Source organism: Bubalus kerabau, unplaced genomic scaffold (genome assembly GCF_029407905.1).
Source record: "Bubalus kerabau isolate K-KA32 ecotype Philippines breed swamp buffalo unplaced genomic scaffold, PCC_UOA_SB_1v2 scaffold_40, whole genome shotgun sequence".
Classification (NCBI taxonomy): domain Eukaryota; kingdom Metazoa; phylum Chordata; class Mammalia; order Artiodactyla; family Bovidae; genus Bubalus; species Bubalus kerabau.
In genome coordinates, this window is record NW_026577894.1 from 2,619,284 (window position 1) to 2,631,856 (window position 12,573).

Consider the following 12,573-nt stretch of genomic DNA (forward strand, 5'->3'; position numbering starts at 1 on the left):
GGAGGCCGCTGCCGCCCGGCGCCCTAAGAGCCCTGCGCTGCGCCTCCCTTTCGCTCTGACCTGCCGGTCAGCCATTCCGACTACAAGTAATTTTACTCCTTCCCCTTTCTCTCCCTGCTTTCTGAGAGTCTCTCTCCTTCCATACTCGATGGTGTAATGAATGGATGCCTTAGATCATTTTCCCTCAACATTTTTTTCTCTTTATTTTTACATTGATTTCTATGAATTCATCTTCAAGTTTATGGATTATTTCTGCCAGCATCTCATATGTGCTATTGAACCTATCAATTTTTCATTTCAATTATTTTCGTTTTCAAATCCAGAATTTATGTTAGTTTCCTTTAAAAAAAATAATTTGTAGCTCTTCATTGGGTCTCTCTGTTTGTTGACTTAGTATCATACTGTCATCTAATTCTTCAAACATGGTTCCATTATTTCATTTTGTAGTTATCATTATTTTGATATTTTATCTTTTGACCTTCATACTGAATTTATAAGTGATATACTTATATGAGTTATCAGTGGTATGTTATACAAATGCTTTACTCACCACCATTACAACATTAGAGTTTTCTGATTTTAACTGTATACTTACCTGTCCCAGCAGGTTGATAAAGAGTCCAAGCCTAAAGCCCCTTTAAGGAGGAGGCAAGCTTGCTTGCTTTTTCACATTCTTTGGCCTAAGACAAGTAGGCATTGTAGGGAGCAGTATCTCAGGTTCAAGGACATTCCTCTTTTTGAGCTTTGGATGTATGCTATAGGAAAGGGTCTGGGCAAAACGCTCACATCCTTGAGATGTTTTTTGTCTATTCTCAGAGGCTAGTTGAGACGTATATATGGCCCCACTTAAATTAGTGAGCCCCTTCTGATGTCTGTGTCAGAAGCTTTTTCTGTCACCTTCACTTTAAATAAAATATACACAAAGCTCTGAGTGACTGAGACTGTCTTTGGCCCCAGAGTAATATCTTCTTCTTCAGACACCATGAATCCAGTGGCATCGGTCACCGTTGACTGCTAGGTTATCATCTTGGGGGCTTGTCCAAGATCTTCAAGACAAGGTAAGAACACTCAGAGTTGAGATTCTTTTGCTCGTTTACTGTGGTCTCTACTTTACTACGGAGAAGGCAATGGCACCCCACTCCAGTACTCTTGCCTGGAAAAATCCCATGGGCGGAGGAGCCTGGTAGGCTGCAGTCCATGGGGTCGCTAAGAGTTGGACACGACTGAGTGACTTCACTTTCCCTTTTCACTTTCCTGCATTGGAGAAGGAAAGGGCAATCCACTACAGTACTCTTGCCTGGAGGATCCCAGGGGCGGGGGAGCCTGGTGGGCTGCCAACTCTGGGGTCTCACAGAGTCGGACACGACTGAAGCAACTTAGCAGCAGCAGCAGCAGCAGCAGCTACTTTACTAAATCAGAAGCATGTGGACTGAACTTTTCCCCAGTCAGCTTTTCCTGGTCCCTCTGACCATTTCATATCTGCTTGGGAAATTAAAGTTATTAACCTCATGTGCCGGATTGTAGACTTTCAAGGGACTTGCAATCCATGCTGTTATTGTGCTTTTCTAGCAAGGCCCCCATTCCAAGTTTTACAGGACACTGCAGACAGGAGCACTTTAGGGAGCGAGCTGGAGCTCTAGCTCCAGGGACATCTCTCAGACTGGAAATCACCATCCTGACCCCACAGACACACAGGCAAGTTCTTGTCGTGGCTATGCCTCTGGACTATATGGATTGAGGCATTGCTGGTGAGCATGAGATTCCTGAGGACACAGATTGGGACACCCCAGATTTGGGCAGATTGAAAGCGCATTGGGCTTCTTCCCTTAGTAGCGCTAGCTCTTAGCAGAGCAGACGAAGCCCTCCAGTGGCTCTTGTCTCAACTCCTTAGGTATTCTTTTTGTACAGTCTGAGGGACAGGAATAAAAAGGATGATGTTGGCACTCCATGCATATGAAGGATTAGTTTTTCCTCTCAGGCGGGCCCTCCATCACCTCCTTTGTTATTAAATAGACTCGTGTGGCCACTCTCAGGAGGATGTCTTGGGTTTTCTGTTCATCCCTTTATGACTTGCCACTTATACTGTTATGAGGAATGTGCACAGGTACACAGAAGTTGGGTGCTTCCCCTAGTGGTCTTGGCTCGGCGAACATCCGGAAAACTACTCTGTTCCACCCCAGGTGGTGCCGGAATAAAAGGGAAATCAAACCAAGGTTTTAATGGTGAGGACCTGGACATCAATCTGGGATGCCATCAGGTCTAACCCTGGTGCATCTCCACCATGCCTGGGTGGTAGAATGAGGGGGGGTGGGAGTAGGACACCTTCACCTGTAAGAGACAGGTTAGCTCTGGCCAGGGAAGGAAGCTTAGGTGGAAAATCAGTCTCCAACCCCGTCTAGAGCAGGGGCAGACACCTCTGGTAGAAAAAAGCCATGGCACTGGGCACTGCTTTTTTCTCTCTTACAGATGGGGCCTAACAGTCCAGAACCACCCCCACCCCTTGAATAATATCTTGAAAAACGGATAATTTTGATCCTCAAGGCCTAAAAATCCCTTATATATGGGGTTTCTTTGCTTTAAGAGACGACCTCACCTGCCCAGAGAGATAATCCCTGCTGGGACATCTTCTCGATCGGTCTACCCCTGTCATCAGAGCCAATTTGAGCACTCTCTGGTTTAAATTTTAGCTATGAAGCTATGACTACATGAAGGAGAAATGACATTTTGAACCCTGAATGGCCATGTGTATTCTTTAGACTCCGGAGAAAACTAGGTAAAATGGAATCTTTTTGAAATTGCAAAACTGGTTCCTTTTGCACATGTAATTACTAAAAGTTTGACTTGTGAAAATACTCTTTTGGGGAGCTCTGATCCTGCCTGAGAAACAGAAACATGCCTGGGGAAAAACCTGAGTTAACTCTTATCATGTCCTTGAGATACACAGCCCACTCGATCCGGGACTCCAGCCATGAGCTGGAACTCAAGCCAAGAAAATAAAAGGGACAAAGAGACAATTTAAATTTCAGGTGGAAAACTGTGAGGTTTCTGTCTGTCCAGATTTGTGTGTGTCTCGGTGTATGTCTCCATCCTTGGAAAAAATTGCTAAAGGCTATGTGGTTCAATGAGCTCTAATTAATTGGCCTAAAGAGAAGTAAGAGCTTACAAATCAAACAATTCTAAATTCAAGGAAATTAAAGTAAATGAATTTGAGGCTTGTGTGAACTGGGAAATAATCATTATTGTATTGATACATGATACTGATGTTTGTTTATTGATCTAATTAACAGAGACATTGTGCAGATACTTTTATAAATGATATAACTTTGGGTGATTTATCCTTACCAATCGACAGAATGATGATGTAAAGTACAAGTCATGGTTTCTGAAGAAAAGTAAGATGTGTGTTTTTAATAAAAAGTAATAAGGAATGGAATTACATTCTATTAAGGAAAAGCAAAGTAAGTCTAAACGTACAGGTGGCTGTCCTCTAAGTGGACAAATGAAGTGACGAATACAGAAAGTGCAAAAAGGTGTGTTGCAAGTGAAAGAAGAGTTTTGTGCATGCTACAAGTTTGTTAAGACATTAAACTGCCTTTGAAGTCTTACTGTGACTATGACTAAGTGAATAACTATTGTTTCACAGTGAATATAAGCTGTTACCAAACTGGAATTTGGTTTTCTCTCACTGATTAAAAGAACAAAGTTTTCTTGGAATGTGGCTTTTGATAACAGACTACAGCACATATGAACAAAGCTCATTCTGCTTCTACAAAAGTTAACGCCTCTTCAGGGAATTTAAAATGGATTAAAAATGGCCATAAACCAAAGGGTTGGGGCTATGAGAGGTCCAACGTGGCCACTTGGCTTTTCCTGGCTCCCTGACAAACCTCATTTTTATTTGATAATGCCTTTCCTGGCTTCAGAATTAATATCTCAGAATAGAAAAAATGGTTAAAAGGTGCTTTCCACAATCTCCAGTGATCAGGGCACCCACTTTGCTGGACAGGTCATACAGACATTCACAAAAGCTTCATGAGTTTCTTCGAGACTACTGCTTTCACTGATGTTCTTGGCCATTGGGCAAGAACAGCAGAACAAAGGGATCAATTGCATGGGATGGAGTAGACTGCTAAATATGACCACAATTTTCACGACTTTTTGTCTGACATATTATTGATTTTTACTCTGTGTTTTCAGATATAAAGAAGCACTTCTCCTCGAGTTACTGATCATTTAAAACAATCTAGTGATTTACTCCTACGGGTAAAATTATACCTTTTTTCTCTCTGCCTCATCCCTCCAGAAGCTGGAAACACTTGGGTTCTGAACAGCCTTCTCAGGTAAATAAAAAGACTGTCTCCCGACATATACAGAAATCTCAACGTATACTGGGGAGCTCTAAAAGAAAAATCCACCTAACTGATGTCAGGCCTATGGCATCTATTATGTTTCACTGAATATTAAGTTCCAGTTTTTTAAGTTAAGGTCTGTATTTACTAAGACGCACTCCTGAGATAGTTCCTTGTGGTTATCTTACATTGCTAAGAGGTTTAATTAAGTTGTTAAAAAGGACATTCTGAGTTTGTTTCTAAAGCTTATCTCAATAACCAGTCTTTGAATCAAGATCAGATGCTCAGGATCTACAACCAGGATATCAACAGCAAGCTATAGTCATTTAGCAAACTAAGTCAGATGACATGGAGATGTCACTGGGCTACACCTACTAGAAGTTCTTGACTTAACTTCTTACTTATGATTCTACTATTACTGCTATTGTTTTCTATATTGCCTGTTTCAAGAAGTGTTGTTCCTTACATTATCAAGTGTGTGACTGAGCCACTAAGTGAGTCACTGTATGACTTAGCTGGAAAAAGAAGAGAAGTGAAAAGCAAAGGAGATAAGGAAAGATATAAGCCTCTGAATGCAGAGTTCCAAAGAACAGCAAGGAGATAAGCAAGCCTTCCTCAGCGATCAATGCAAAGAAATAGAGGAAAACAACAGAATGGGAAAGACTAGAGATCTCTTCAAGAAAATTAGAGATACCAAGGGGACATTTCATGCAAAGATGGGCTCGATAAAGGACAGAAATGGTATGGACCTAACAGAAGCAGCAGATATTAAGAAGAGGTGGCAAGAATACACAGAAGAACTGTGCAGAAAAGATCTTCACGACCCAGATAATCACGACGGTGTGATCACTGACCTAGAGCCAGACATGCTGGAATGTGAAGTCAAGTGGGCCTTAGAAAGCATCACTACGAACAAAGCTAGTGGAGGTGATGGAATTCCAGAGGAGCTGTTTCAAATCCTGAAAGATGATGCTGTGAAAGTGCTGCACTCAATATGCCAGCAAATTTGGAAAACTCAGCAGTGGCCACAGGACTGGAAAAGGTCAGTTTTCATTCCAATCCCAAAGAAAGCAATGCCAAAGAATGCTCAGACTACCGCACAATTGCACTCATCTCACATGCTAGTAAAGTAATGCTCAAAATTCTCCAAGCCAGGCTTCAGCGATACACGAACCGTGAACTTCCAGATGTTCAAGCTGGTTTTAGAAAAGGCAGAGGAACCAGAGATCAAATTGCCAACATCTGCTGGATCATGGAAAAAGCAAGAGAGTTCCAGAAAAACATCTATTTCTGCTTTATTGACGATGCCAAAGCCTTTGACTGCATGGATCACAATAAACTGTATAAAATTCTGAAAGAGATGGGAATACCAGAACACCTGACCTGCCTCTTGAGAAATCTGTATGCCGGTCAGGAAGCAACAGTTAGGACTGGACATGGGAAAACAGACTGGGTCCAAATAGGAAAAGGAGTACGTCAAGGCTGTATATTGTCACCCTGCTTATTTAATTTCTATGCAGAATACATCATGAGAAACGCTGGACTGGAAGAAACACAAGCTGGAATCAAGATTGCCGGGATAGTATCAATAACCTCAGATATGCAGATGACACCACCCTTATGGCAGAAAGTGAAGAGGAACTCAAAAGCCTCTTGATGAAAGTGAAAGTGGAGAGTGAAAAACTTGGCTTAAAGCTCGACACGCAGAAAACGAAGATCACGGCATCTGGTCCCATCGCTTCATGGGAACTAGATGGGGAAATAGTGGAAACAGTATCAGACTTTATTTTGGGGGGCTCCAAAATCACTGCAGATGGTGACTGCAGCCATGAAATTAAAAGACGCTTACTCCTTGGAAGAAAAGTTATGAACAACCTAGATAGCATATTCAAAAGCAGAGACATTACTTTGCCAACAAAGGTCCGTCTAGTCAAGGCTATGGTTTTTCCTGTAGTCATGTATGGATGTGAGAGTTGGACCATGAAGAAGGCTGAGCACCGAAGAACTGATGCTTTTGAACTGTGGTGTTGGAGAAGACTCCTGAGAGTCCCTTGGACGGCAAGGAGATGCAACCAGTCCATTCTGAAGGAGATCAGCCCTGGGATTTCTTTGGAAGGAATGATGCTGAAGCTGAAACTCCAGTACTTTGGCCACCTCATGCAAAGAGTTGACTCTTTGGAAAAGACCCTGATGCTGGGAGGGATTGGGGGCAAGAGGAGAAGGGGACGACAGAGGATGAGATGGCTGGATGGCATCACTGACTCGATGGACGTGAGTCTGAGTGAAGTCCAGGAGTTGGTGATGGAGAGGGAGGCCTGGCGTGCTGCGATTCATGGGGTCATGAAGAGTCGGACACGACTGAGCAACTGAACTGAACTGAACTGACATAACATAAGAAATCCCCACATAATAGGAATTAAACTCAATATATGAGTTTTCTCATACAGTGTGATTTAGTAGCGAAAAGCAACCACCACCCCACAACCTGAACTGCTCATGAATCCAGACTGAATGAGGCAGGCAGAATAATGTCTTATTTTAAGCCTCATTCCGAGAGAGAGAGATTTGTATGAATGATGTCTCTGTGAAATGAAGCAATATATTCTGGCCTCTTTATTTCCTAGTACTTGTATTTATTAACAGGAGAGATAAGAATGGCATATATTGTAAGCATCTTTTTTAAAAATTCCTCACCCAAAATATCTGGTATTAAACTCTGTAGTTCATGGCTGAAGGTCATGGATTATGGTTTCTGCTTAATTTACACATGAAGGCAGAGCTGAGGTCTCTATGGAAGGCTGTTAAACACTATAAGCAAACACAGAGATGGGGATATTGAAAAATATCAGTTATTACCAGATATTCGCAACTATCTGGGAAGACGAATGGATGATCTTTATGAAAATGTAACTCCAAACAACTGATCCACTTGAGGAGATAATTCAATTGGGAAATTAAGTAAGATTTGGTTGATTTACATTATTTACAACATATTCATTCAGTTACTTTGATAACTTCTGCCTCCTTAAGATTATTATTTACAATTCTGAAACACCATTCTTTTTCGACATTTAATTATTAAATTATTAAATATTCAGCAAAATATGCAAAATAATATTTGCAAAGTATCTTGCAAGTACAAAAATAAGACACATACATATTCAGTTCAGTTCAGGCCCTCAGTCGTGTCTGACTCTTTGAGACCCCATGTACTGCAGCACACCAGGCCTCCCCGTCCATCACCAACTCCCGGAGTCCACCCAAACCCATGTCCATTGAGTCAGTGATGCCATCCAGCCATCTCATCCTCTGTTGTCCCCTTCTCCTCCTCCCCTCAAACTTTCCAAGCATCAGGGTCTTTTCAAATGCGTCAGCTCTTCTCATCAGGTGGCCAAAGTGTTGGAGTTTTAGCTTCAACATCAGTCCTTCCAATGAACACCCAGGACTGATCTCCTTTAGGATGGACTGGTTGGATCTCCTTGCAGTCCAAGGGACTCTCAAGAGTCTTCTCCAACACCACAGTTCAAAAGCATCAATCCTTCGGCCCTCAGCTTTCTTTATAGTCCAACTCTCACATCCATACATGACTGCTGGAAAAACTATAGCTTTGACTAGACAGATCTTTGTTGCTCGTAAAGTAATGCTCAAAATTCTCCAAGCCAGGCTTCAGCAATACGTGTGCCATGAACTTCCAGATGTTCAAGCTGGTTTTAGAAAAGGCAGAGGAACCAGAGATCAAATTGCCAACACCTGCTGGATCATCGAAAAAGCAAGAGAGTTCCAGAAAAACATCTATTTCTGCTTTATTGACTATGCCATAGCCTTTGACTATGTGGGTCACAATAAACTGTGGAAAATTCTGAAGGAGACACACACGTAATATAGCCAAATATTAATATGGCCTATCTTTGTGTGGAGAACAGTTAACAACATTTTTATGACATAGTAATAATATGATTCTTTAAAATCCATCATCTGTCCTATTAATTCTAAAAAATATTACATTATTTGAGAGAGAAACATTAGAAAATATCCTATTACCTAAAATAAATCTATAGTATTAAATATAGTTTAACTCATTATATAGAATACAAATCTATACTATTAATAGTTACATTTTATATCCAAAACTATGCACATATTCATAAGAAAATGCAGCAATCTTAAAAATGTATTTCAAACAAAATGTATACTTTGCCCTAGAAAATCATGAAAATCCTATAGGTATGGATGTATACACATTAGACTTCCCTGGTAGCTCAACTGGTAAAGAATCCACCTGCAATGCAGGAGACCCCTGGTTGATTCCTGGGTCGGGAAAATCCCCTGGGGAAGAGATAGGCTACCCACTCCAGTATACTTGGGCTTCCCTGATGGCTCAGTTGGTAAAGAGTCTGCCTGCAATGTGGGAGACCTGGGTTCAGTCCCTGGCTTGGGAAGATCCCCTGGAGGAGAACATGGCAACCCACTCCGATATTTGTGCCTGGAGAATCCCCATGGACAGAGAAGCCTGGTGGGCTATAGTCCATGTGGCCACAGAGTCAGAAACACCTAAGCACAGCAGCAGAATATATATATATATATATATTCCCATCACTGAGTCTGATCTATATTTTGTCAAATATTATTTTAGGATTATTCTACACTTGAATTTAGATAGTAAGTGAAAGTCTTTTACTTTGAGATAAATCATCTGTTTTGAGGAACTAAAGGATTTATATTTTCTTCTTTTTTGTAGCAAAGTCAGTTGTAGTTTATTTATTCCTTGATCATGTATACTTAATGTCAAACCCAGTTCAAATAGCATGAGTTTGTGTATATATATATATATACACATATATTTCCCCCAATACTTACAATGTTACTTCACAAACAGATCACACAGTGACTTGCTCTTCAGACTGTAAGACTTGCCATGTCGACTATAAGGCTGGACTTTACACTATGTTGTATTTAGATCTATATATTCTTTTCACTTAAGTAAAATAATAGCAGTTCACAAATACACACAAAAAAATCTCTAGGTACTTGATTAAAAGAAATCTAGAGTTGTAGGATACGAGGCTAGGTATATAGTTCTGAAAGGAGTTTGCAGTATGTGATTGTTCTTATTTTCCTATAACTGCCTTTCTGTTTTTGTTTAGTCGCTGAATCATGTCCAGCTGTTTTGCATCCCCATGGGCTGTAGCCCACCAGATTCCTCTCTCTATGGGATTTCCCAGGCAAAAACACTGGAGTGGGTAGCCATTTCCTTCTCCAGAGGATCTTCCTGGCCCAAGGATTGAACATATGTCTCCTGCATTAGCAGGTGGATTCTTTAACTGTCTTTTACCTTGTAACATATTATTACCTTTTATACCTTGAGGCCAAGTATTTTGAGAGCGAAGTCTCCCCCAGGTTTAGCCTTCAATACAGGCAGGATCACTCTCCCTCCAGATTTTTCAGTGTGTTTTTACTCTGTAAAAAGTTTCCTTTTCTTTTTTTTTAAACAAAGGGGATTATTAGTGAAAAGTGAAATCAAGGAAAACGCATTGAGAGGAAAATAAAGAAGGAACCACTGAAGGCAAGCTGTTGTTGGAGGCTTGGCTTTTACACATTCTGCCTGATTTTCCCATTAGCAGGAGAGACTCAGCAACAGAGGGAGTGATGAGAAGACAGTCACTGGCGTCAGAGATGAATGACCTTCAGATCATTAAGCTCCCTTCCCAGAACCTTTTATTGCACCAAACTCTTCTTATGGAATTTTTCATCTCCATGTTTCTAAGTGTGTAGATAAGCGGGTTGAGCATGGGGACAATAATTGTGTAGAAGAGCATAAACACTTTATCCTCTGGTAATGTTGTGGCAGGTCTAATGTAAACAAAGATGACAGGTGTGAAAAAGAGGATCATGGACTGTGATGTGGGAACTACAGGTGGAAAGTGCTTTATGGTGGCTTTCTGCAGAATATGTGCACACATTATACAGAATCAAAATGTAGGAGGCCATCAAAACCACAAAGAGCACCAGTCCCATCAAGCCAGAATTGGCAATGACAAAAAAGCCAATTTTGTGTGTATCAGTGCAGGCTAGTTTCAACAAAAGATATGCATCACAGAAATAGTGGTCTATTTCACTGGGGCCACATTAAGGTAAAACAATCGCAAGAAGAAAGAGACCAAGAGAATGAAGAAGTCCCCCTGTGCCGGGGTCCAGCCCCGGCTGATCCAGGGTATTCGAAGCGGGGACGGCATCGGCGACTTATTTAATTATTTATTCATCAAAGATATAAAGAGTAATAGAATAAGGATAGCTCAGTGAGGAAATTCAGTGGAGAAAAGCGGCTGAAATAAGGATAGCTCAGTAGGAAAATTCAGTAGAGAAAAGAAGCTGAGTGGCTTGGTTTACGCGGAAAATCAATATAACCCGTGACACCAGGTTAGCTCTGACCACGGAGGCCGCAGGCGCCCTCTCGAATAGCGGAAGGTGCCCCACCTTAGACACCTTCTCGAGTGGGTCTTAGAAGCCCAGGCAAATAAATGGTCGCAGAGGACATCCGCGCTCCAGATGGACACTCAGCTGGAATTTGGGAGAGAGAGTGACATGGGGAGACCAAGTTTCAGTGAACAAGGCCCGCACTTTATTTTCCAAAGTAGTTTTTATACCTTAAGTTATGCATAGAGGATAATGGGGGAAGGGGTAGAGTCATGCAGCAAGCCAGGCTTTTTTCCTGTAAACTTATCATATGCAAAAGTTCAGGTGATAGACATCATCTTCTGGCCCGGAGGCCTGTTAACATTTTAAGAAACTTATCTTTCTCTAAAGGTGATTATTCCAAAGTCAGGCGCCAGCCTTCCAAAAAGCATTGGACAAAGCTGCATTTTACATTTCTATACACCCATTATATCAATCAATACACTGCCAAGGACACAGTAGGTAAGGAGTATGGAGACTTAGCAGCAAACATTGGCCCAACAAGTGAAAAACCCTTCACCAATACAATTTCTAATCAATCTTTTAACTACTCAAAGCAATCTGTGTTTAGACAGTTTAGAACATCTCCTGCCTCTCACAGTTGGGAGGCTCTGAACAATCACATGTGGCCGGAAAAACCTATTCAGGCAGGCTAGAGGATTTCCAAAGGAGTTTGTAGGTTAAACACTGTCACACCCAGGAATTATTAACTGGAGCTGTAAGCTAACTCTTTTTTCAGAGAGAGGTAGTGGGGGACAGCCCCCCGTAAAGTCAGAGGTGTAGGTGAAAGCACAAAGCAGAAAGTAGGCAGACTCTGGTTTTGGGGGTAGATGCTCGAGAATTTCCAGGGGGACTCCTGAGGCTCGATCCCGCCTTTGCGTATGCCGAGCCTCCTTCCTCATGACCTTTGTCATGGGCGGAGTGCCTCACGCTGGCTCCCGACAGTGATAGAATTCCAGTTGAGCTATTACAGATCCTCACTCAATATACAATATGCACTCAATATGCAATATGCCGGCTCCCGGCACCCCTGCACACGACGCTATGAGAATTGAGTGACGTTTTTGCCTGTTCATGGTGATGGCGTCGTGGAGAGGTTTGCTGATGACCACATAGCAGTCACAGGCCATCCCTGTGAGGGTGAAGACCTCATTCCCCCCTCCCCAAAGAAGTGGGTGGTGAAAAGCTGTGTCATGCAGTTTTTATAGGAAATGGCCTTTTTCTCCATCAGTAAGTCAGTCATGAGTTTGGGTGTCACAGTGGAGGTGTAGAAGAGATCTGAGAGTGCAAGGCAGTTAAGGAAGAAGTACATGGGCTGGGTGATTAGCTGACTGCATGTAATGGAAATCACAATGATCAAATTCCCCAACCAAATAGCCAGGTAACAGAATAAGAAAAATAAAAAGCAGAGGATCTGGACTTTCTTGTCCATAGAAAGTTCTAAGAGGATAAATTCAGTAACATTATTTCTACCTTCCATGATCTGATGTTCAAGAAAGTTATCTGAAATGACAAAACCAATGAAACGAATCATTGATGAGAAAATGGAAACCTAATATCTACTTTAAATGGCACCAATGTGCCGGTGCTAGACGGCAAAGTCGATCAGGTCCCGAGAACGTGCACGGCGGGGCTGAGAAAAGAAACGAAAGCAAGAGAAATCTCCAACAAAGATGGGGTCGAGAGGTTCAGACACGTCTCCACGAAGGGACGCAGTCTGACACCAACTTTATTCAGCATCTCACATTTATACAGAAGAACGTGAGAAAGA